Source organism: Moschus berezovskii, chromosome 23 (assembly GCF_049115385.1).
Source record: "Moschus berezovskii isolate FMDL1 chromosome 23, NW_MosBer_1.0, whole genome shotgun sequence".
Lineage (NCBI taxonomy): Eukaryota > Metazoa > Chordata > Mammalia > Artiodactyla > Moschidae > Moschus > Moschus berezovskii.
The window spans coordinates 28,887,566-28,909,810 of record NC_142482.1 but is presented as its reverse complement, the minus strand read 5'-3'; the positions used below and the strand labels follow the sequence as shown (position 1 = coordinate 28,909,810).

The window sequence follows — 22,245 nt, the reverse complement described above, 5'->3', positions numbered from 1 at the left end:
GTAATATACACATATGTGGTCTCTTTTCTGGATTCCCTTCCCATTTAGGTCACCACAGAGCAGTGAGTAGAGTTCCCCGTGTTAGACAGTAGGTTCTCATGAGTTATTATTTTATGCATAGTGTCAGTAGTGTATATATGTCGATCTCAGTCTCCCAGTTCATCTTTCCCAGCTGTGTTCTCTAGGTCTGTGTTGTTATGCCCATGTTATAGATGAGGAAACTAAGATGCAGAGAGGTGGAAAAATTTGCCTTAAGTTACACACACGCAGCTAACAAGTGGCAGAGCTGAAATTCAAACCCTGGTCGTAGGGTCTGTACTCCTAACCTCCATGCTGGGAAGAAGGGTCACTGAATCTGCAAGAGTAGTCATAGGAGGCTTCTTGGAGGAGGTGCACTCAACCGTAATTTGAAGAATATGTAGGGATTTCTCAATTGATGGGTGGGGCCAGGGCAAAGGGTGGGAGGGACTTCCAGGCTGAGAAGACAGCATGTGGTGAACTGGGGGTGACCTTGTGCCAGGTCATGAATGAAGGGCTTTGTGTTTTGGGCTAAGGAGATTGCTTCCTCTCCATTTAGTTTTTGAAAGCTGGATAATGTGATGAGCCATCCAGATCCCCCTTCAGAATCCAGGGACTCACTTCCCTGGCTGCCTGGGGTGCTGAAGACCAGCCCTCACAGCTCATTCCCTCTCTAGAATTGCCCTTGACCAACAGAGTTGCCATGCCCAAGATCACGTGCCCTTCTGGGGAACATCCCATAGCCAGTCAATGACAGAGCTGTGAGTACAAAGGCCTGGCCCTCTCACCCCACCTCAGGGCAGCTCTGAAGGGACATCCCATTTACAAACCCCCCACAGGATGAGGCAAGGCATCTGTTGAGGCTGCATCAAAGCTCAGCATCTCCTCTGCCCAGTGCTTCTTCCTTCACCCCTCCTCAGATGTTGATCTCAGAGCACTTCCCATAAGCCTGCTGCATGAGCATCCCTGTCCCAGACTCAGTGTCCAGGAGACCCAGACCTTTTGAGAGGAAATCACTGAAGAATTTTAAGCAGAGATAAGACACAGTCTGGTCAGAGTATCAGGTTCGAACTCTAGGTTGACTTTTTTTTCTTTTTAAGGTTTTAAAATTTTTTATCCAAAAAATTTTTTTTTTGCTGCACTGCATGTAAGATCTTAGTTCCCTGACCAGGGATCAAACCTGCGGCCCCTGCAGTGGTGGTGTGAAGTCTTAATCACTGGACCACCAGGGAAGTCCAAGCTTTATTAGTATTTTAGAAGTGTTGCTGTGCTGTCTTCTAGCTTGCATTACTTCTGATAAAAGATCTGCAGTTACCCTTATCTTTGCTGTTTTTTGTGTAATGTTTTCTACCCTGGCTACTTTTACAAGTTTCTCTTGATCACTGGTTTTAAGCTGTTTGATGATGTACCTTGGTGTAGTTTCTTGCACATGGAGTTTGTTGAGCTTTTTGTAAATGTGGATTTATAGTTTTCATGAAGTTTGGAAAATTTTTGGCCATGATTTACTCAAATATTTTTTCTGCTCTTCTCTTTCCTTCAGGGACTGCAATACCCTGTCTACTAGGCTGCTTGAAGTTGTCCTGCAGCTCACTGATGCTTCGTTAATTTTTTCTCAGTCTTTTTTCTCACTGTTTCATTTTGGATAGCTTCCTCCATTATTTATTCAAGTTTCTTAGTCTTTGCTTTTGCGGCATCTAATCTGGTTTGAATCCCATCCAATGTATTTTTTTAACTGTAGTTTATATCTATAGAAGTTCCATCTGGGTCTTTTAAATTTTTTCTCATGTTTAATTTTCCTTCTAACTTCTTAAACATATAGAATAGTTATAATAACTCTTTTAATGTACTTGTGTATGAATTTTATTATCTGATAAATTTCTGAATCCATTTCAATTGATGTTTCTCTGTACCTTAGGTCATATTTTTCTGCTCCTTTCCATTCCACAATTTTTTGAGGGTGCCAAATATTGCTAATTTTACCTTGTGGGGTCCTGGATATTTTTGTGCTTCAGTAAATATTGTTGAGCTTTGTTCTGGGGTGCAGTTAATTTACCTAATTTGATTCACTCAAGGCTTACTTTTTACGTCTTTGTTAGGAGGGAACTCGGAGAAGGCAATGGCAAGCCACTCCAGTACTATTGCCTAGAAAATCCCATGGATGGAGGAGCCTGGTAGGCTGCAGTCCGTGGGGTCCCTAAGGGTCAGACACGACTGAGCGACTTCACTTTCACTTTTCACTTTCCACTTTCACACATTGGAGAAGGAAATGGCAACCCACTCCAGTGTTCTTGCCTGGAGAATCCCAGGGACGGGGGAGCCTGGTGGGCTTCCGTCTATGGGGTCACACAGAGTCGGACACGACTGAAGTGACTTAGCAGCAGCAGCAGCAGCAGGAGGGAACTGAGCAGCGTCTAGTCTGGGCCTAATTTTCTAATTTGGTATCAGTTACCCAATGCACCATGTATTATGAGGTTTTCCATGCCAGCTGGAGGGAAAGGCACGATACCTAGCTTATGTGAGCTCTGAAGTTTATTTGCTCTGCTCCTTTCAGATGGTTCTTTTCCCACCTCAGATAGTTTCCTCACACACGTGTGCTGATCAGTCCTCAGCTGACTTTCATGGAGAGCCCTCTGAAATTCCAGAACTCTCTCCTGTCCTGTGCTCTGTCCTGCAGACTAGCTGCCTTGGACTCCCTGGACTCCCCACTCTGTTTCCGCCGCTCAAGGATCCATGCTTAGCCTGGATCCCTCCTGCTTGCAGCCTAGAAACCCTGCAGGCAGTCCTCCACCTGGTTTGTTTCCATCTTTCAGGAATCACTGTCCTAGGCTGCCTGATGGCCAACGTTCAGCCACCATTGTTTTATGTATCCCCTCAGGTTTTTTTGGCTTGCTTCACCGATGGGTCAGATGGTAAAGAATTTGCCTGCAATGCGGGAGACCAGGGTTCGATCCCTGGGTCAGGAAGAGCCCCTGGAGAAGGAAATGGCTACCCACTGCAGTATTCTTGCCTGGAGAATACCACGAACAGAAGAGCCTGGTGGGCGACAGAAGTCCATGGGGTTGCAAAGAGTCAGACACAACTGAGCAGCTAACACTTTTGCTTTTCAACATATGGCAAAGGAAACCATCAACAAGATGAAAAGGCAGTCTGCAAGGTGGGAGAAAATATTGCAAATCATATATCTGATGAGGGGCTAATATCTAAAAAATACACAGAATTCATACAACTTTTAAAAGCCCAATTTAAAAATGTTTAGAGGAGACTTCCCTAGTGGTCCAGTGGTTAAAAATCCACCTGCCAATGCAGGGTACACAGGTTCAATCCCTGGTCCCAGAAGACTCCACATGCTGCGGGACAACTAAACCCATGTGCCACAACTATTGGGCCCAAGTGCTCTAGAGCCTGTGCTCTGCAACAAAAGGAGCCACAGCAGGGAGAAGCCCCAGCACCGCAAGGAAGAATAGCCCCAATGCCCCGCAACTAAAGAAAACCCGTGTGCAGTAATAAAGACCCAATGCAGCCAATTAATTAATTAACTGAATTGAATTGAAATATCTTTTGAAAGTGGGCAGAGGATTTGAATAGACATTTTTCCAAAGAAGACATGTAAATGGCCAACATGTATGTGAAAAGGTGCCTAGGATGTCGAGGAGCAATTAAACCTGTGCACAGCAACTACGGAACCTGTGCTCTAGAACCTGGGAGCTGCAGTTGCTGAGCCCATGTGCCACAGCTGTTGAAACCTGCTCACCTAGAGCCCATGCTCTACAATAGGAAAAGCCACGGCAACCAGAAGCCCAAGCACAACAACTAGAGAGTAGCCCCTGATTGCCATGTACTCAGGGAAATGTAAATCAAAACCACAATGAGATGCTACCTCACACTTGTCAGGATGGGTATTATCAAAAATCAAGAGGGAGTTCCCTGGCAGTCCAGTGGTTAGAACTCTGAACTTTCACTGCCATGGACCTGGGATCAGTCCCTGGACAGGGAACTAAGATACCACAGGATGTGCAGTACAGATCAAAAAATAATTAATTAAAAGACAAGAAATATCAAGTGTTGGTGAGGATATGAAGAAAAGGGAACCCTTGTGAACTGTTGGTAAAGACTGTGTGTGTGTGTGTATAATGGAATATTATTCAACCATAGAAAAAGAAATCCAGCCAGTCCTAGCAACATGGATGGAATTTGAAGGCATTAAACTAAGTGAACTAAGTCAGACAGAAAAGCACAAATACTGTATCATATCACTTATATGTGAAATCTGAAAAAAAAAATGACATCATAGATACGGAGAAAAGATTGGTAGTTACCAGAAGCAGGGGGATTCCCTGATGGTTCAGACAGTAAAGAGTCTGCCTGCAATTCAGGAGACCTGAGTTTGATCCCTCGGTCTGGAAGATCTCTTGGAGAAGGAAATGGCAACCCACTTCAGTATTCTTGCTTGGAAAATCCCATGGACCGAGGAGCCTGGCGGGTTACAGTCCAAAGGATTGCAAAGAGTCAGACATGACTGAGCAACTTCACTTTCACTGTCAGAAGTAGGGTATGGTGGTGGGTGAAGTGAGTTGAGGTGGTCAAAAGGTAGAAACTTCCAGTAATAAGATGACTCAGTCCTGGTAATGGTGACTGTCGCTAACAAACTGTCTTATATACTTGAAATTTGCTAAAGTTGGACATTACTTTGGTGACAAAGGTCCGTATAGTCAAAGCTATGGTTTTTCCAGCAGTCATGTATGGATGTGAGAGTTGGACCTTAAAAAAGCTGAGTGCTGAAGAACTGATGCATTTGAACTGTGGTGTTGGAGAAGACTCTTGAGAGTCCCCTGGACTGCAAGATCAAACCAGTCAATCCTAAAGGGAATCAGTCCTGAATATTCATTGGAAGGATTGATGCTGAAACTGAAACTCCAGTACTTTGGCCGCCTGATGCAAAGAACTGATTCATTGGAAAAGACCCTGATTCTGGGAAAAACTAAAGGCAGGAGGAGAAGGAGATGACAGAGGACGAGGTGGTTGGAGGGCATTACTGACTCGATGGACATGAGTTTGAGCAAGCTCCGAGAGTTGGTGATGGACAGGGAAGCCTGGCGTGCTGCAGTCCATGGGGTCACAAAGAGTCGGACACGACTGAGCAACTGAACTGAACTGATCTTAAAAGCTCTCAACACAATAAATAAATTTGTGACTATGTGTGCTAATGGGCATGAACTAAACTTATTGTGGTGATCATTTCAAAATACACAGGTGTATCATATCATTATATACCTGAAGCTAACAAAATGTTACATGTCAATTATCTCTCAACTTTAAAAATTCACTTAAGGGGCTTCCCTGGTGGCTCAGGCATGAAGGATCTGCCTGATAGTACAGAAGACATGGATTTGATCCTTGATCTGGGAAGATCCCACATGCTGAGGAGCAATTAAGCCCATACACAGCAACTATTGAGCCTGTGCTCTAGAACCTGGGAGCTGCAACTACTGAGCCCATGTGCCATGACTACTGAAGCCTGCTCACCTAGAGCCCATGCTCCATAACAGAAGCCACAGCATCCAGAAGTCTGAGCACCACAGCTGGAGAACAGCCCCTGATTGCTGCAACTAGAGGGAAGCCCAGGAAGCAATAAAGACCCAGCACAGCCAAAAATAAATTAATGGAATTATAAAAACAAAGAAAATGCAATGCAAGAAGAAGCTACAAGCCTTCTTCAGTTACTGAAACATTTAAAAAATAATCCACTTAAGAGAAAGCATGACAAACAAAAGAAGCGAGGCGGGGGGAAGGATACTAAATATAAAGGGCAAAAGAAGATAATAGGAAAAACTTCCAAACCTGTAAGTAATCACAATAAATAAGAATGGATGAAGTTCATTAACTAACAGACCATCAGCTTTTTCAAAATGTAAATATAAGCTGCTTACTAAAGATGCATTTGGAATACAGAAAGGTTGAACAAAAGGTGTAAAAATATATGAGTCCAAAAGAATTTTATAAAGTGGGTCACTTTATAAGGACAAAAAAGGATACCACTCAGAACTTGTATTCACCTACTAGTCTCAGAATACAGAGTAAAAATAGTTAAAATTATAGGAAAAAAAATTTTAAATTCACTGTCAAAGAGAGGGCTTAACAAAATTACCCCAATAATTGATACTTGTTAGCAAGCAAGATCCAACCAGTGCATCCTAAAGGAAATCAATCCTGAATATTCATTGGAAGGACTGGTGTTGAAGCTGAAACTCCAATACTCTGGCCACCTGATTGGAAGAACTGACTCATTTGAAAAGACCCTGATGCTGGGAAAGATTGAAGGTGGGAGGAGAAGGGGATGACGAGGATGAGATGGTTGGATGGCATCACTGACTTGATGGATATGAGTTTGAGCAAGCTCTAGGAGTTGGCAACAGGGATGACAGGGAGGCCTGGTGTGCTGCAGTCCATGGGGCCGCAAACAGTTGGACACAACTGAGTGACTGAACTGAACTGAACTGAGCAAGCCATTCGTTATAGTTTTAGTTTTCAAATGTTCAATATCCTTCCTATTTTTTTTCCATTTGATTTATCAGTTACTGGAGTAATTCTGTTAAATTCTCCCTGCAGCCAACTCCCACTCCCAGCCCACCCCTCCATGATTTGCTTTCTGTTTCTCTAAATATGCCCTTTCCGGACATTTCATCTAACTGCAGTCATGCACTGGGTAGTCTTCTGTTCCTGATACTAGGACCTAAGTTGGATACACTGACCTGCACACCACCCTGGCTCCCCCGTCCCATCACTTAGTGCCCCATCTCTCCAACTCAGGCCTCTGCACTGAGCCGAGGATCCGAGCTGCCAGCCATGGCCGGGTGACCACCTCAGCTGTGGACATAGAACCAATCGCAGGGCCTTGTTTCCCATCTGGAGAAACAGACAAAATATCCCTCTCCTCTTTCTCCTTCAGCCTGAGGTGGAATGGGGATGCCAGACCCCTCGGAAGTGTGGGCCCCGAGGAGATGGAGGCTGGCTGCTTTTCTTGAGGATGCAGAGGCGGAAGCAGGATGCTCTGTGTCTCTCTGTGCACGTGCTTCTCCTGGGAGGCGAGAACCACAGGACAGTGTGACTAGGGTGAGGAGGGCGCCCTCAAGGCCCCTGGGGCCTGCCTCCTAAGGGTGCGTGTGTGACCGTGTGTGAGAAGGTGCCGGGAGCACTGGTGCACAGCTGTGCACACATTTCCCCCATGGTCTTATCTTAGGCACTGAGCCCATCAGAGACCAGAAGTAATCTAAGATTTCTTTGCCTTCTCTTTGTGTCCTTGGATTTAAAAAAAAATGATAATTGTGTCTGCTCTGTCACTCCATATGTGGGTAATTCATAGTTTAATCAAGAGGAATTCACAGGAAACCGCCAATGATGCTCTCCTCTGAGAAATGGGATTGGGGGTCTCAGGATTCCCTTTCCACTGCATACTCTCTCATTACTTTTGAAATTCTTGTCCTAAATTTGTGTAATTTTCATTGGAAAATGAAAATTGTTCTTAGAAGTGAGACATGATGTGTTTGCCTGGCTCCCTGCAGATCCAGTTTCCGTCAGATTAGTTTAGGGCTGAGCAGATTACAAAGTGCTACCAAATGCAGCTGCTCGTTTCATCCACTCATTCATTCAACAAACATCTGATGAATGTTTCCTACAGGCCAGGTACAGCTGTAGAAGCTGGGGATATAGCAGTCAACAGGGAAAAATGTCTGCCTTCTTGGGGACTTACATTCCACTGACTGTCGAAAGACATACAACAAAATTAATCAATTACATGGTAGTGAAAAGAGAAAAGACCAGGCAGAGGAGGGTGGGGGGATGGGAGGCTGCCACATTGAAGAGGGTGGTCAGGAAGGCAACCTGGACAGACTGGAAGGAGGAGAGGGAGTGACCGGGGACTGCTCTGGGAGCAAAGGGCTCCTGCCTGCTAAGGCACCTCAGTTGTGTCCAACTCTGCAACCCCATGGACTATAGCCCAGCAGGCTCCTCTGTCCGTGGGATTCTCCAGGCAAGAATACTGGAGTGGGTTGCCATGCCCTCCTCCAGGGGATCTTCCTGACCCAGGGATTGAAGCTGTGTCTCTCAAGTCTCCTGCATCAACAGATGGGTTCTTTACCACTCGCTCCACCTGGGAAGCCTGAAAAGGGCTCCAGAGGACAGCAAATGCCAAGGATCTGAGGCAAGAACATGCCCAGCTTGAGGAAGAGGCAGTGTGGCTGCGGAACAGACACTGAGGCTAAAGGAGCTGGGATGACAGAGGTGAGAGATGCACCAGGTCCTGTGGGGCTGCTGAGCCCCTGAGGGGGTTTGGGGTTTTACCCCAAGTGAGATGGGAGCCTTTGGAGGTTTAGCTGAAGAGGGTCATGACCTAACTACTGGGTTTACAGGTCCCCCTGCTGGAGACCAGACTGTGTAGCAGGAAAGGGGGTTGACTGTGGGGAGGCTGAGAGAGGTGGTGGAGGCTTGGAGGAGGGGGCGGCAGTGGAGGTGGTGGGTGTTCCCCCCCAGGACCTTATTGGGTCTTCCGGGGCCAGATCCTTCTCACATATCCTCTGCTTTAGTTCCTCTGTGAAGTACCTACTACTGCACAATTGCAATCCTTTCACATGCTAGCAAAGTAATGCTCAAAATTCTCCAAGCTAGGCTTTAACAGTACGTGAACCAATAATTTCCGGATGTTCAAGCCTGATTTAGAAAAGGCAGAGAGAAACCAGAGATTAAATTGCCAACATCCGTTGGATCATAGAAAAAGCAAGAGAATTCCAGAAAAGCATCTTCTTCTGCTTCATTGACTACACTAAAGTCTTTGACTGTGTGGATCACAACTGCAAAATTCATAAAGAGATGGGAATACCAGATCACCTTATCTGCCTCCTGAGAAACCTGTATGCAGATCAAGAAGCAACAGTTAGAACTGAATTTGGAACAATGGACTGGTTCAAAATTGGGAAAGGAGTACAACAAGGCTGTATATTTTCACCATGCTTATTTAACTTATATGCAGAATATATCCAGAGAAGGCAATGGAAAGCCACTCCAGTACTGTTGCCTGGAAAATCCCATGGATGGAGGAGCCTGGTAGGCTGCAGTCCATGGGGTCGCTATGGGTCGGACACGACTGAGCGACTTGACTTTCACTTTTCACTTTCACACGTTGGAGAAGGAAATGGCAACCCACTCCAGTGTTCTTGCCTGGAGAATCCCAGGGATGGGGGAGCCTGGTGGGCTTCCATCTATGGGGTCACACAGAGTCGGACATGACTGAAGTGACTTAGCAGCAGCAGCAGCAGCAGCAGAATATATCATGCAAAATGCCATGGATGAAGCACAAGCTGGAATCAATATCGCAGGAGAAATATCAATAACCTCAGATATGCAGATGACACCACCCTTATGGCAGAAAGTGAAGAGGAACTGAAGAGCCTCTTGATGAAAGTGAAAGAGAGTGAAAAAGCTGGCTTAAAACTCAACATTCAAAAAACTAAGATCATGGTGTCTGGTCCCATCACTTCATGGCAAATAGATGGAGAAACAATGGAAACAGTGACAGACTTTATTTTCTTGGACTCCAAAATCACTGCAGATGGTGACTGCAGTCATGAAATTAAAAGACACTTACTCTTTGGAATAAAAGCTATGACTAAGCTAGACAGCATATTTAAAAAGCAAAGACAAAACTTTGCCAATAAAGGTCCGTATAGTCAAAGCTATGATTTTTCCAGTAGTCATGTATGGTTGTGGGAGTTGAACCATAAAGAAGGCTGAGCACTGAAGAACTGATGTTTTTCAACTGTGGTGTTTGAGAAGACTCTTGAGAGTCCCTTGGACAGCAAGGAGATCAAACCAGTCAATCCTAAAAAAGGAAATCAGTCCTGAATATTCACTGGAAGGACTGATGCTGAAGCTGAAGCTCCAATACTTTGACCACCTGATGCGAAGAACCGACTCATGAGAAAAGACTCTGATGGTGGGAAAGACTAAAGGCAGGGGGAGAAGGGGACAACAGAGGATGAGATGGTTGGATGGCATCACTGACTCCATGGACATGAATTTGAGCAAGCTCCAGGAGATGGTGAAGGACAGGGAAGCTTGGTGTGCTGCAGTCTATGGGGTTCCAAAGACTGAGCGCCTGAACAACAACAACCCAGGCCAGACCCCTCTCCCAAATCCTCTGCTTTAGCTCTTCTCTGAAGTACCTAGATAATAGTATCTGCCCGCTTTCTGAGTTGTTTGGCAGATGCTCAAGCCACCACCCAGTTGGAAGAAATTAACTACCTGATGACTATGATTAACTACCTGATGACCATGAGCAGGTGGCCCACAGACCTATTGGAACCTTAACCCCTGACACCGGGCTCTGTTATCTCACCATCAACCAATCAGAGAATTGTGCAGGAACATCCCATACCCTGGGACTCCCGGCCCTCACCTGGCCTTAAAAATGCTCTTTTGTACCCCAGCAGGGAATTTGGGTGTTTTGAGCCCCCCTGTCCTGAATTCCCTGCTTTTGGGGCCTGGCAGTAATCTCTACCCTTTGCTTCACCCACAACCCCGCGTTGGCAGAGAGGCTTTACTGGGAAACCCGGAGCTGACCCCAAGACTGGCTGTTCCACAGGCTGGCTTCAAAGTTTGGAGATACTTGGAAGAGAGAACCCGTAGGAGTTGCTGACAGATTGGGTATAGGAGCTGATGAGAAGAGTAAAAACTGACTTCAAGGTTTGGGACCTGAGGAGCTCGGAGGAAGGAGTTGCCTTTGGCAGAGATGGGGGAACCTGGGGGCGGCAAGGGGCCCTGAGTGAGGAGGCAAGGACCCCCGCCGTCTGTCTGGCGGTGTTAAGTGCGGGAGGCGCTGGGTCCCCAGACTTGTGTATCCTTGGCATCAACAGTTCACAGGTGTGGACACTCGGGAAGGAAGGCTCCGCAGGACCGGTGGGGTGGGGCCAGGGCGCTGGGAGCCCGCGGGCGCCCCGGGCGCGGAGAGGGGCGCGCGGCGGCTGCAGCGCCGGGAACCTGCCACCAGGCCCTGTTCTTCTGATGGACCATCCGCGGCGGACCCGAGGACCGGAGCCGGACGTAGGGATCGTGTCCCGGCTGCGGCGCTTCGGGGCGGTTCTTCCCGAACAGTGGCGGCTGCTGAGCAGGATGTGAGGGGTGAGGCTGCCTGGGCGCGGGCGGCGGGGAAGGCGAGGGCGGCTCTGGCCAATCGACAGAAACTGCGCTCAGTCCGTGCCGCTGGGCTCGCCCACCAGCCGGCAAGCTCCGGGCTGGGGGCCTACCTGAGAAGAACTGCGATGGGGGGCTCAGACTGCGTGCGTCAGACCCGGGAGCCCACTCCCCCCATTCAGCTACTATCCTGACCTTTTGGGTCCTTCCTGGAGAACTTCTTGGGCTCCTTCCGGAGGCTTCTGTAGGAGCAGGATGGGAGGGGGCCGTGCTGGCCTTTCCGCTCCCACCTAGCACAGAGCTTCCCTTTCACGTGGAGGTATCAGCCCTCCCTGACCCGACAGACCCCAGGTCCTTCGAACACCGTCGCTCTCAGGTTCCCTGATCACACTGTTGCCAATGCCTCCTGTTCCTGCGGCGAGGTAGTCCCGGATCCTGGCTGGTTTTCTACTTTGGAAAGGGTGCCAGAACTCTTGCACTTCTCAGAAAACCTCAAGTGTGTGTTCCCCTTTTCCACTCCATGGGCAGAGCCAGGATCTGTAGGACCCAATGCAGTTCTCAGAGACCTCTTTATTTGAATTTGATTTTTGACTGCCCTGGGTTTTCATTGCTGCGCACAGGCTTCTCGTTGCAGTGACTTCTTTTGTTGAGGAACCTCTGTTTAGTAGTTGAAGCCTGAACTAAGTCTGGCTTTCTGGCGTAGTTGCTGACAGGCATGTGGAATCTCCTCTGCTCAGGGATGGAGTCCACGTACTCTGCCTTGGCAGCTGGATTCTTAACTACTGGGTCGCCATGGAAGTCCCTGGGGCATCCTCTTTAAACTGATGCGTCATGAAGTTGCTGGTGCTTTGGGAAGGGCCTGTGCTCAACAGTGTTCTGAGGGAGCTTGTTGAAATGCAGATTCTGGGATAAAGCCTTTGAGTCCATTTTTAATGAGCTCTCGAGTTATTCTGCTCTGATCTGGGGCGTGTGACCCTCATGCTCCCAGTGGGTGACATTGAATCAAGCTGGAAAGCTGGGATCCTGGCCCTGTGACCCCAGGATCTCCCCTGCCTTCACACCGCCTCCCACTGGTTACACTTTGCTTTCAGGCAGTGATTCTCAAACTCGCCTGGGTATGAGAATCACCTGGAGAGCTCAGTCAGTGATCCAGGCTCAGCGATACCTGGGTCTTTGTAGTTGATCAGGTGGTTCCACCCCCACCAAAGCCCGAGAGCCCATGGGGCCCTAGGTTCCTTGCTTGGGCCAGCCTTTTGTTCCTCCTGCTTGTCCCCACCTGGGATGTGATTCCCCCTCCTCTCCACCTCTGATCACTGACCCACGGCGAGTCCCACGTGCCCTCCATCTCATCGGTATCACTCCTGTCGTTGATCACATTCCAGCCCCCTGCACAGGACTGCATTTTCCTTGCAGGCTGTTCTATTTCCTAAATTCATGGAATCCTAGTGTTGAGTGGGCCCTTGGAGGCCATCTCTTCTGTCCCCTCCCCTTCCCTGAGCAGGGTGGGCCTGAGGGTGTCTAGGGCAGAGGAGAGGAACTGAAGACCAGGGTGGGCCCCTGACCAGCTTTCCCTCAACCACAGGGGAAGAGGCTGCTGGAGGCGACAAGCTCATCCATGATCGGGACCTGGCCTGGCTGCAGCAGGCAGATGGTGAGTGGCCCCTCGTCCTGCTTGCAAACTCCCTTGGGTCCTAGATCCCCTGGACCTGCCTGGCTCACCCCCTCCAAGGGACTCCCTAAGTTCCCTTCTCACCATAGCCAGACTGTGTCGTGTGTCCCTCAAGCCCGAGGGTGAGCCTTGGTCTCCTTTCTTCCCAGTGGTCGTGGCAGAAGTGACCCAGCCCTCTCTGGGGGTAGGCTACGAGCAGTGGCCTCTCCACAAACCAGTCCTGTGCCTGTTTCGCCCACAGTCTGGCCGAGGTGAGCCCCCCAGCCCTGGCCTCCTTTCCCAGCTCTCTGAGGTCCCGGTCCTCCCCTCCTTCCCTGGGGGGCTCTGAGCACAATGCCCACCCCAGAAAGGGATGGGAAAGGGAAGAGCAACAGTACTGTGGGAGGGAAGGGGTAATAGGGAGGGGGAGTGTGGGGGCAAGGGGGAAGTGTGGGAGCGGGGAGGGGAGTGTTAGGGGGAGGGGGAAGTGTGGGAGGGGGAGGGGAGTGTTAGGGGGAGGGGGAAGTGTGGGAGGGGAGGGGGAAGTGTGGGAGGGGGAAGTGTGAAGGGGGAGGGGGAAGTAGGGGGGAGGGGGGAGTGTTAGGGGGCGGGGGAAGTGTGGGGGGGAGGGGCGTGTTAGGGGGAGGGCGAAGGCGCCACCTCCACCCACCTTCTCCCTCCCAGTGCTCTCAGCCACGACCTGGGAGCAGCCGCTGGCTCCAGGTTGAAGGTGACTACCAGGAGGCAGAGGTGAAGGCGGTGGTTCCTCCCGAGCATGTGGCTGCCTCTCCTGACGCAGCTGTTTGGCTTCACCCCAGTTTATGAAATTTTCCTGACCCCAGACTTGCTCTAGTGCCTTTCCTGCCTCTTAGCCCCAGTACAGACATGTGGTATGTTTTCAATTCTAACTTTATGTCTGAGTGAGTGTGGAGGTGGGTACACGTCCTCAGAAATAATCTTCTTAACACCCTGCTTCACTTCAAGATGTAGAGACCCTTTAAAGGTCTGCAGGCCCCCAGGAGAAGGATACTTCATAACGCCCTCCAGCGCCCCCAGGAGCATTCAGGAGTTTGGAGGAAGCTGGTCTTGGGGGATTGCCATTCCTCTGTCACTGATGCTGTACTGGACACCTGAGTATCCACTGATGGATGAATGCATGAAGGAAATGAGTATGTGTATACAGTGTGTATGTACACACACACAATGGAATATTGTCCAGCCACAAAAAGGAACTCTTGCCCACTACAACCACATGAGAAAATGATGTAAGCAAAATAAGTCAGACGGAAAAGCACAAATACTGTATCATATCACATGTGAGATTTTTTTAAAAATGACCTCAGATACAGAGAACAGATGGTTGTTTGCAGAAGTGAGGGGTGGAGGTTGAAATAGGTTGAGGTGGTCAAAAGGTACAAACTTCCTAATAAGATAATTAAGTCCTAGGGAAGTAATATACAGTGTGGTGAATATAGTTAACAATACTGTATTCTATATTTGAATGTTGCTAAGAGAAGGAAATGGCAACCCACTCCAGTGTTCTTGCCTGGAGAATCCCAGGGACGGGGGGAGCCTGGTGGGCTTCTGTCTATGGGGTCACACAGAGTCGCACACGACTGAAGTGACTTAGCAGCAGCAGCAGCAGCAAGAGAGTAGATCTTAGTTTTCAACAAAGGAAAATAATGTATTGTGTGGTGATGTTAACTAAACTTACTGTGGTGGCCATCTCAAAGTACATACATGTATTGTATTACATCGCATACCTGAAACTAATGTTATATATCAGTTATATCCAGTATTTTAAAAAATCTACGTATAAGACAAAGCATGGCAAATAAAACAGGAAAAAGCATGGTAAGTAAAGCACAAAAGGGATAGTGGGAAAAACTTCCAAACATGTGTGTAATCAAAATAAATGATGACATTCACTGAGTAAAAAGAGCACTGACTCTTTAGTAAGCAGCTTATTACCTGCATTTTTACAGACACACGTGGAATATAGAAAGGTTGAGATGAAAGACAAAATATGAGTCCAGAAGGGTTTATTAGGAATAAAAGTAGATCACATGAGGACCAAAAGTGTCCCACCAAGAACACACAAGGATTCTGAACTTGTACTCGTCTACTAGTTTCAGAATACACAGTAAATATAGTGAAATTAAAAGAAAGAAATCCACTGCCAACAGGATAGTTTAACAAAGTTACATCAGTAATTGATAAATGGGCAGGAAAATAGTAAGAATATAGAAGACTTGAAAAATAAAAACGTAAACAGCAAGCTTGATCTGATGTGTATGTGGGTATAGACTTCTATATGTATTATATAAATACTGTATTATGTATATTATTTGTTTTAGATTTATCTTAGATATCTATTATATAAATATTAATATAAACATGTTATATATGATAGTATATATGTATATCTATAATACATGTTAAAATATATATATGGATCTGAAATAGATATAACAAAATTTAAGACTGGATAAAACTGGATAGTGGCTACAAGGGTATTTGATATACTGTTCTCTGTACTTTTCTCAGACTTGCTATGCTTTGTAATAAATTATAAAATTCTTAATTATTCATAAGAAAATACAAACTAAGTCCTAAGGCTGAATTTCCTCTGTAGATTCCTGACACAGGGAAGAAGAGGACAGATGTTCTTCACTTTCATAAAACTGTCCTCGTGAATGGTGTCACCAGCAAGAAAACATCCTAGCCACAGGGATGGGGAGGAACTCAGACTAAGAATGCACCTGAGTAAGGTGGGTATGGTGTAGATTAGGGCCGAGAATCTCAGCCCTGCTTCCTCTCCAACATATCTGAGAAAGGAAAGTCACCTATGGAAAAACAAACAAAATCCGAGGGAAGGTACATGTGGTCCCTGCAGCTTCTTCTTGGCTGGAGGTGATGTGTGATCCAGGTGTTAAAGCTGGAGTGTGAGGCTGAACCTGAAGGAATCCTGCACGTGCTTAACTTCTGCTTTCTCTGAATCTCTGCACCCTTCACAGGTCCCTCCATAACATTTATTTGACTTCTTGAGTTAACTCTGGTCCTTCCCAAGCCAAATGGAGTCTCAGGTCTCAGACTCTTCTTCACCCCTGTTTTATAGCTCCTTTAGTGCCCACTGAGCGTCTCACATAGAACACGTGCTTTAAAATGTATCCCGGCGGTCTTGCCGCAGCGCGGGAGCCTGGGAGCCGCCCCCGCGCCCCAGCCTTCCCATGCTGTCTGGTCGCTGGTGAAGCCCACGGCACGCGCCTCTCCCGGACCCTACAGGGTAAAAGAATGTCGTATTTCAATATTTGCACCTGAAATCAGGGTGTAACTGTCACTCACATGGATGAGTGCCAACCTTTGCATTTCCAAACATTCTTCAAAGAGTTCATGCGTCTTACTGAGGACACCTGACCTTTTGAAGCTTCATAATTCACACCTAGATGTCACCGGTCTTTCCCATGTTAACAGTTCTGACTATGTTTTATTATATGTGCCTTCGGCACTGAGCCAGGATGGCTTACAAGAGGAGAAATAATGAACGGCCATAGAACTGTAGAATCAAACAGCCGGACCTTCCCTCTAAATGCAGAGGTGGTCCAGTATACCAAAGAGGTAGTGGTTTTCAGCTCCCATTATGGGAGTGAGAACAGCTTGTCCTATACCATGTGGAACTTAGCAGGTGTCCCAAATGTATTTCCGAGTTCCGGTGACTTTACTCCGACAGCTGTGTTTCAAACTTACGGAACATGGTGGGATCAGTGTCCCCGTGCTCCTGTGCCATTCAAGAGGATACCGGCAAACTTCCAGAGCCAAGACTATCTGGAACTTGCTTTTGAACAACAGGTGTTCCTGCAGCTGTTCACGTTCTGGAAACCTATCATCCTGGAGCAGTCATTAGAATTGTAGCTTATTCTGCAAATCCCTATTCCCCTGGTCCACCGGCTGACGTCAGATGGGAGACTCTTTGGTCAGAGAAACCTACGAAGGTGAATGCTTCCCAAGCTCGCCAGTTTAAACCTTGTATTAAGCAGATAAATTTTCCTACAAATCTTATACGCCTGGAAATAAATAGTTCTCTTCTGGACTACTACACTGAATTAGATGCAGTTGTATTACATGGTACAAAGGACAATCCCATGCTTTCTCTCAAGACTTCACTTATTGACATGAATGATCTAGAAGAAGATGACTATGAAGAAAAGGATGATTGTGAAATGGACAATCTGAACAAAAAGTTTAGCAGTACTGCTCTCAGGGAAGGGCCAAGAAATGGATATTTTGATAAACTACCCTATGAGCTGAAACTCCAATACTTTGGCCACCTCATGCGATGAGTTGACTCACTGGAAAAGACTCTGATGCTGGGAGGGATTGGGGGCGGGAGGAGAAGGGGACGACAGAGAATGAGATGGCTGGATGGCATCACTGACTCGATGGACATGAGTTTGAGTGAACTCTGGGAGTTGGTGATGGACAGGGAGGCCTGGCGTGCTGTGATTCATGGGGTCGCAAAGAGTCAGACACGACTGAGGGACTGAACGAAACTGAACCCTATGAGCTTATTCAACTGATTCTGAATCATCTTACGCTACCAGACCTGTGTAGATTAGCACAGACTTGCAAACTACTGAACCAGCATTGCTGTGATCCTCTGCAGTACATCCACCTCAATCTGCAGCCGTACTGGGCGAAACTAAATGACGCCTCTCTAGAATTTCTGCAGGCTCACTGCACTCTTGTGCAGTGGCTTAATTTATCTTGGACCGGCAATAGGGGATTCATCTCTGTTGCGGGATTTAGCAGGTTTCTGAAGGTCTGCGGATCTGAATTAGTGTGCCTTGAATTATCCTGCAGCCACTTCCTTAATGAAATTTGATTGGAGATTATTTCTGAGATGTGCCCAAATCTACAGGACTTAAATCTCTCCTCCTGTGATAAACTACCACCTCAAGCTTTCAGCCACATCACCAAGTTGCGCGGCCTGAAACGACTCGTTCTCTATCTAACAAAAGTAGAGCAAACAGCCCTGCTCAGCATTTTGAACTTCTGTTCAGACCTTCAGCACCTCAGTTTGGGTAGTTGTGTCATGACTGAAGACTAGGAGCCAAGTGTAAAAACTCCGGACTCTGGATCTGTGGAGGTGTAAGAACATCACTGAGAACGGGATAGCAGAACTGGCTTCTGGGTGTCCGCTTCTGGAGGAACTTGACCTCGGCTGGTGCCCTACTCTGCAGAGCAGCACCGGGTGCTTTGCCAGACTGGCACGCCAGCTTCCAAACTTGCAGAAACTCTTTCTAACGGCTAACAGGTCGGTGTGTGACACAGACATCGAAGAACTGGCATGTAATTGTACCCGATTACGCCAACTGGACATATTGGGAACAAGAATGGTAAGTCCGGCATCCTTAAGAAAACTCCTGGAATCTTGCAAAGATCTCTCCTTACTTGATGTGTCTTTCTGTTCTCAGATTGATAATAGAGCTGTGCTGGGACTCAGTGCGAGCTTTCTGAAAGTGTTAATAAAAAAGAGCTTTACCCAGTGACTTCATATATGTCCTGTAATAAAATGAATGTGCTTTTTTAGGGTTTTGTTTTGGGGTTGGTTTTGTTTAGTTTTTATAATGGTGGGCATGTCTTAATATCCCATTAAGACATTTGTGGATTTTAAAGAAAAATGTGGAATTGTAAATCACTGTATCAATGATTTAAACAAATATTTTCCAAAAAATGTAAGTACTTTCCTTCAAGAATATTTGAGTGGCTCATACTATTTTTATCTTATGTTAATCAGTGGTATAATGCTTTAGTCAATAACTACATGTTTAATAAAAGCAATATGGAAATATTTTAATTTATTTTGAAAGGAACACTTTGGACAATAAAGTATCACGATATTTATGCAAAAATAAAATTAATTTTTCACACCTCCAAAAAATAAATAAAATGTATCCCCACAGCTATAAATTTAGATTTAAGAGGCGTATAAACAATGAGTAAGGTGAAACCGTGTGGCTGGGGATGCGCATTTGGGTGATAACTTCCTATGTTTCTTCATGGTTTTATGTCTTTTTTTTTTGTCCTTCCTGTAAAAGTAAGGGCAATGGTTCATTTGGGAGAATAAGGAGGCCATGATTGGAATTGAACACATGCAAGCTTCCCCTACATGTCTCAACTGAGAGTCACTGTGCCACAACTAATAGATCCCACAAGTCGCAAAGATCTTGTATGCCACAACTAACGCCTGGCGCAGCCAGATACATACATATTGAAAAGCGGAACTGGAGAAGCAATGGCACCCCACTCCAGTGTTCTCACCTGGAAAATCCCATGGGCAGAGGAGCCTGGTGGGCTGCAGTCCATGGGGTCGCCAGGAGTTGGACACGACTGAGCAACTTCACTTTCACTTTCATGCATTGGAGAAGGAAATGGCAACCCACTCCAGTATTCTTGCCTGGAGACTCCCAGGGACAGAGGAGCCTGGTGGGCTGCTGTCTATGGGGTCACACAGGGTCGGACACGACTGAAGCAACTTAGCAGCAGCAGGCTTCTGGATGGCTGAAGATCTCTCTTGCTGTGCATGAGTGGTGGTTACAGAGTACTTTGTTAGTGTTTTTTTTAAAATTATTGTTTTATTTTTGGCTGTGTTGTATCTTTGTTGCTGTGCTGGCTTTTTCTATAGTTCCGGAGAGTCAAAGGTACTCTCTTGTTGCTAGTACTTGGGCTTCTCATTGCGGTGGCTTCTCTTGTTTGGAGCACAGGCTCTGGGGCACGCGGGCCTCGGTAGTTGTGGCTCCCAGGCTCTAGAGCACAGGTTCAATAGTCGTGGTACACAGGCTTAGTTGCTGTGGGGCGTGTGGAATCTTCCCGGACCAGAGATCGGACCCACGACTCCTGCATTGGCAGGGGGATTCTTAGCCACTGGACCACCAGGGGAGTCCTATTTTATTTTAAGTATTTGTTTATTTGGCTGTGCGGGGTCTTAGTTGTAGCATGTGGGATCTTAGTTCCTTGCCCAGGATCGAATCCGGGCCCCCTGCAGTGGGAGCAGAGTTTTAACCACTGGACCACCAGGGAAGTCTCTAAAGAGGATTTTATTATTCTTCAGTTGTTAAGGTAGCTTCCTCAGGTGAGTTTTATAATAACATTTTTATTGGCATATTCAGTGAACAAATGAATGAATGGTTCTGGGCATTGAGCATGGTGGTTGCTGACATCAAAATAGAGACATCCAGATACTCTGTGCCCCATGGTGGGAGCACACACCACCACCTGTGAGGTAGTCTTGTCCCAGATTGAACCTGAATCCGATTACACCTCTAGATCCAACTCCAGTTTATAGCATCGAGGAACATTTTAAATGCCAGTACAGAAATATCATCAGCAATCTCCAGACTGCAGAAACCTCTACAGGACAATTGAGGGGAGGAGAGAAGATATGCAGGGGGAACCTGTTGATCAAAACAGACTTAAAAGGCATGTCAGCCAATCACAATAAGTGGACTTGATGTGGCTCATTTTAAATAAATTGTAAATAAATATTTATAACATTTCTAAGAACAAATTGGAAATTTGAACATTGATGACAGTAAGAAAATCTTACAAAGTTTTTCAACCCTGATATTTTTGTTACTTTTTTTTGTATTTTTATTATGATTTTTAAAAATATCTTTTAGAGATACATATTAAAATATTTACAAATGGGGATTTCTCTGGTGGTCCAGTGGTTAAGACTCTGCAGGTCCCCTGCATGGGGGCACAGGTTTGATCCTTGATTGAGGAACTCAGATCCCACATGCCATGTGACGTGGCCTATATATATATATATTTACAAATAATATGATCTTGAATTTGTATCATAACAGTACAGTGAAGAAGTTGAATATGCATATACATGAAACAAGACATAAATTGGTCATGAACTAATTTTTGAATCTCATTATACTATTTTCAGTATTTTATTATTGACTTATTTTTAATTATTGCCTTTTAAAAAACAGTGTTATGAGGAATAACTTATATCAGTAAAATCTGCCAGTTGTGAGTGTACAATTTAATGTAAACTTGTAGGGCTGTGCAGTTGTCCTTACGGTCCAGTTTGAGAGCACTTCCATCACCACAGGAGGTTTCCTTGGGCCTACCCTGCAGTCAGTGCCTACTCCCAGCCCACCCCTCCATGATCTGCTTTCTGTTTCTCTAAATACGCCCTTTCCGGACATTTTATCTAACTGCAGTCATGCACTGGGTAGTCTACTGTTCCTAATACTAGGACATAAGTTGGATACACTGACCTGCACACCACCCTGGCTCCCCCGTCCCATCACTTAGTGCCCCATCTCTCCAACTCAGGCCTCTGCACTGAGCCGAGGATCCGAGCTGCCAGCCATGACCGGGTGACCACCTCAGCTGTGGACATAGAACCAATCGCAGGGCCTTGTTTCCCATCTGGAGAAACAGACAAAATATCCCTCTCCTCTTTCTCCTTCAGCCTGAGGTGGAATGGGGATGCCAGACCCCTCGGAAGTGTGGGCCCCGAGGAGATGGAGGCTGGCTGCTTTTCTTGAGGACGCAGAGGCGGAAGCAGGATACTCTGTGTCTCTCTGTGCACGTGCTTCTCCTGGGAGGCAAGAACCATAGGACAGTGTGACTGAGGGTGAGGAGGGCGCCCTCAAGGCCCCTGGGGCCCGCCTTCTAAGGGTGCGTGTGTGACCGTGTGTGAGAAGGTGCTGGGAGCACTGGTGCACAGCTGTGCATATGTTTTCCCATGGTCTTAAGCAATGAGCCCATCAGAGGACATAGGTAGCCTAAGATTTCTTTTCCTTCTCTTTGTGTATTTTTTAAAAAATATTCTTTATTGTGTCTTTTTAGAGATTTAATTACTTATTTGACTGTGCTGAGTCTTAGTTGCGACATGCAGGATCTTTCCTGCAGCATGCAGGTTCTTTAGTTTGGGCATGTGAGATCTTGTTCCGTGACCAGGGGTCAAACCCAGGCCCCTGGTGTTGGGAGAGTCTTAACCACTGGACCACCAGGGAAGTCCCTGTGTCTTTGCCTTTTAAAAATGGTTACTGTGTCCACTCTGTCACTTTATGTATGGGTATTTCATAGAATGGAGGAATTCAGAGGAAACCATCAATGATGCTCTCCTCTGAGAAATGAGATTGGGGTCTTACTTCCCACCGGGTACTGTCTCATTCCTTTTGAAATTTTTATCTTAAATTTGTGTAATTTTCATTAGAAACATGAAGATTGTTATTATCAGTGAGCCATGGTGTGTTTGCCTGGTTCCCTGCAGACCCTGCTTCCATCAGATTACCTTAGGGCTGAGCAGATTACAAAGTGCTACCAAATGCAGCTGCTCATTTAATCTGCTCGTTCATTCAACAAATATCTGA

The 22,245-nt window shown here is 46.5% G+C and overlaps 2 pseudogenes; both read left to right on the top strand.

Moving 5' to 3' along the window:
- The first annotated feature begins 10,798 nt into the window (after positions 1–10,798).
- LOC129543360 (5-hydroxymethyl-dUMP N-hydrolase-like) lies at positions 10,799–13,196 on the top strand (annotated as a pseudogene).
- Positions 13,197–16,293: 3,097 nt separating this feature from the next.
- LOC129543548 (F-box/LRR-repeat protein 4-like) lies at positions 16,294–18,396 on the top strand (annotated as a pseudogene).
- The last annotated feature ends 3,849 nt before the right edge of the window (positions 18,397–22,245 follow it).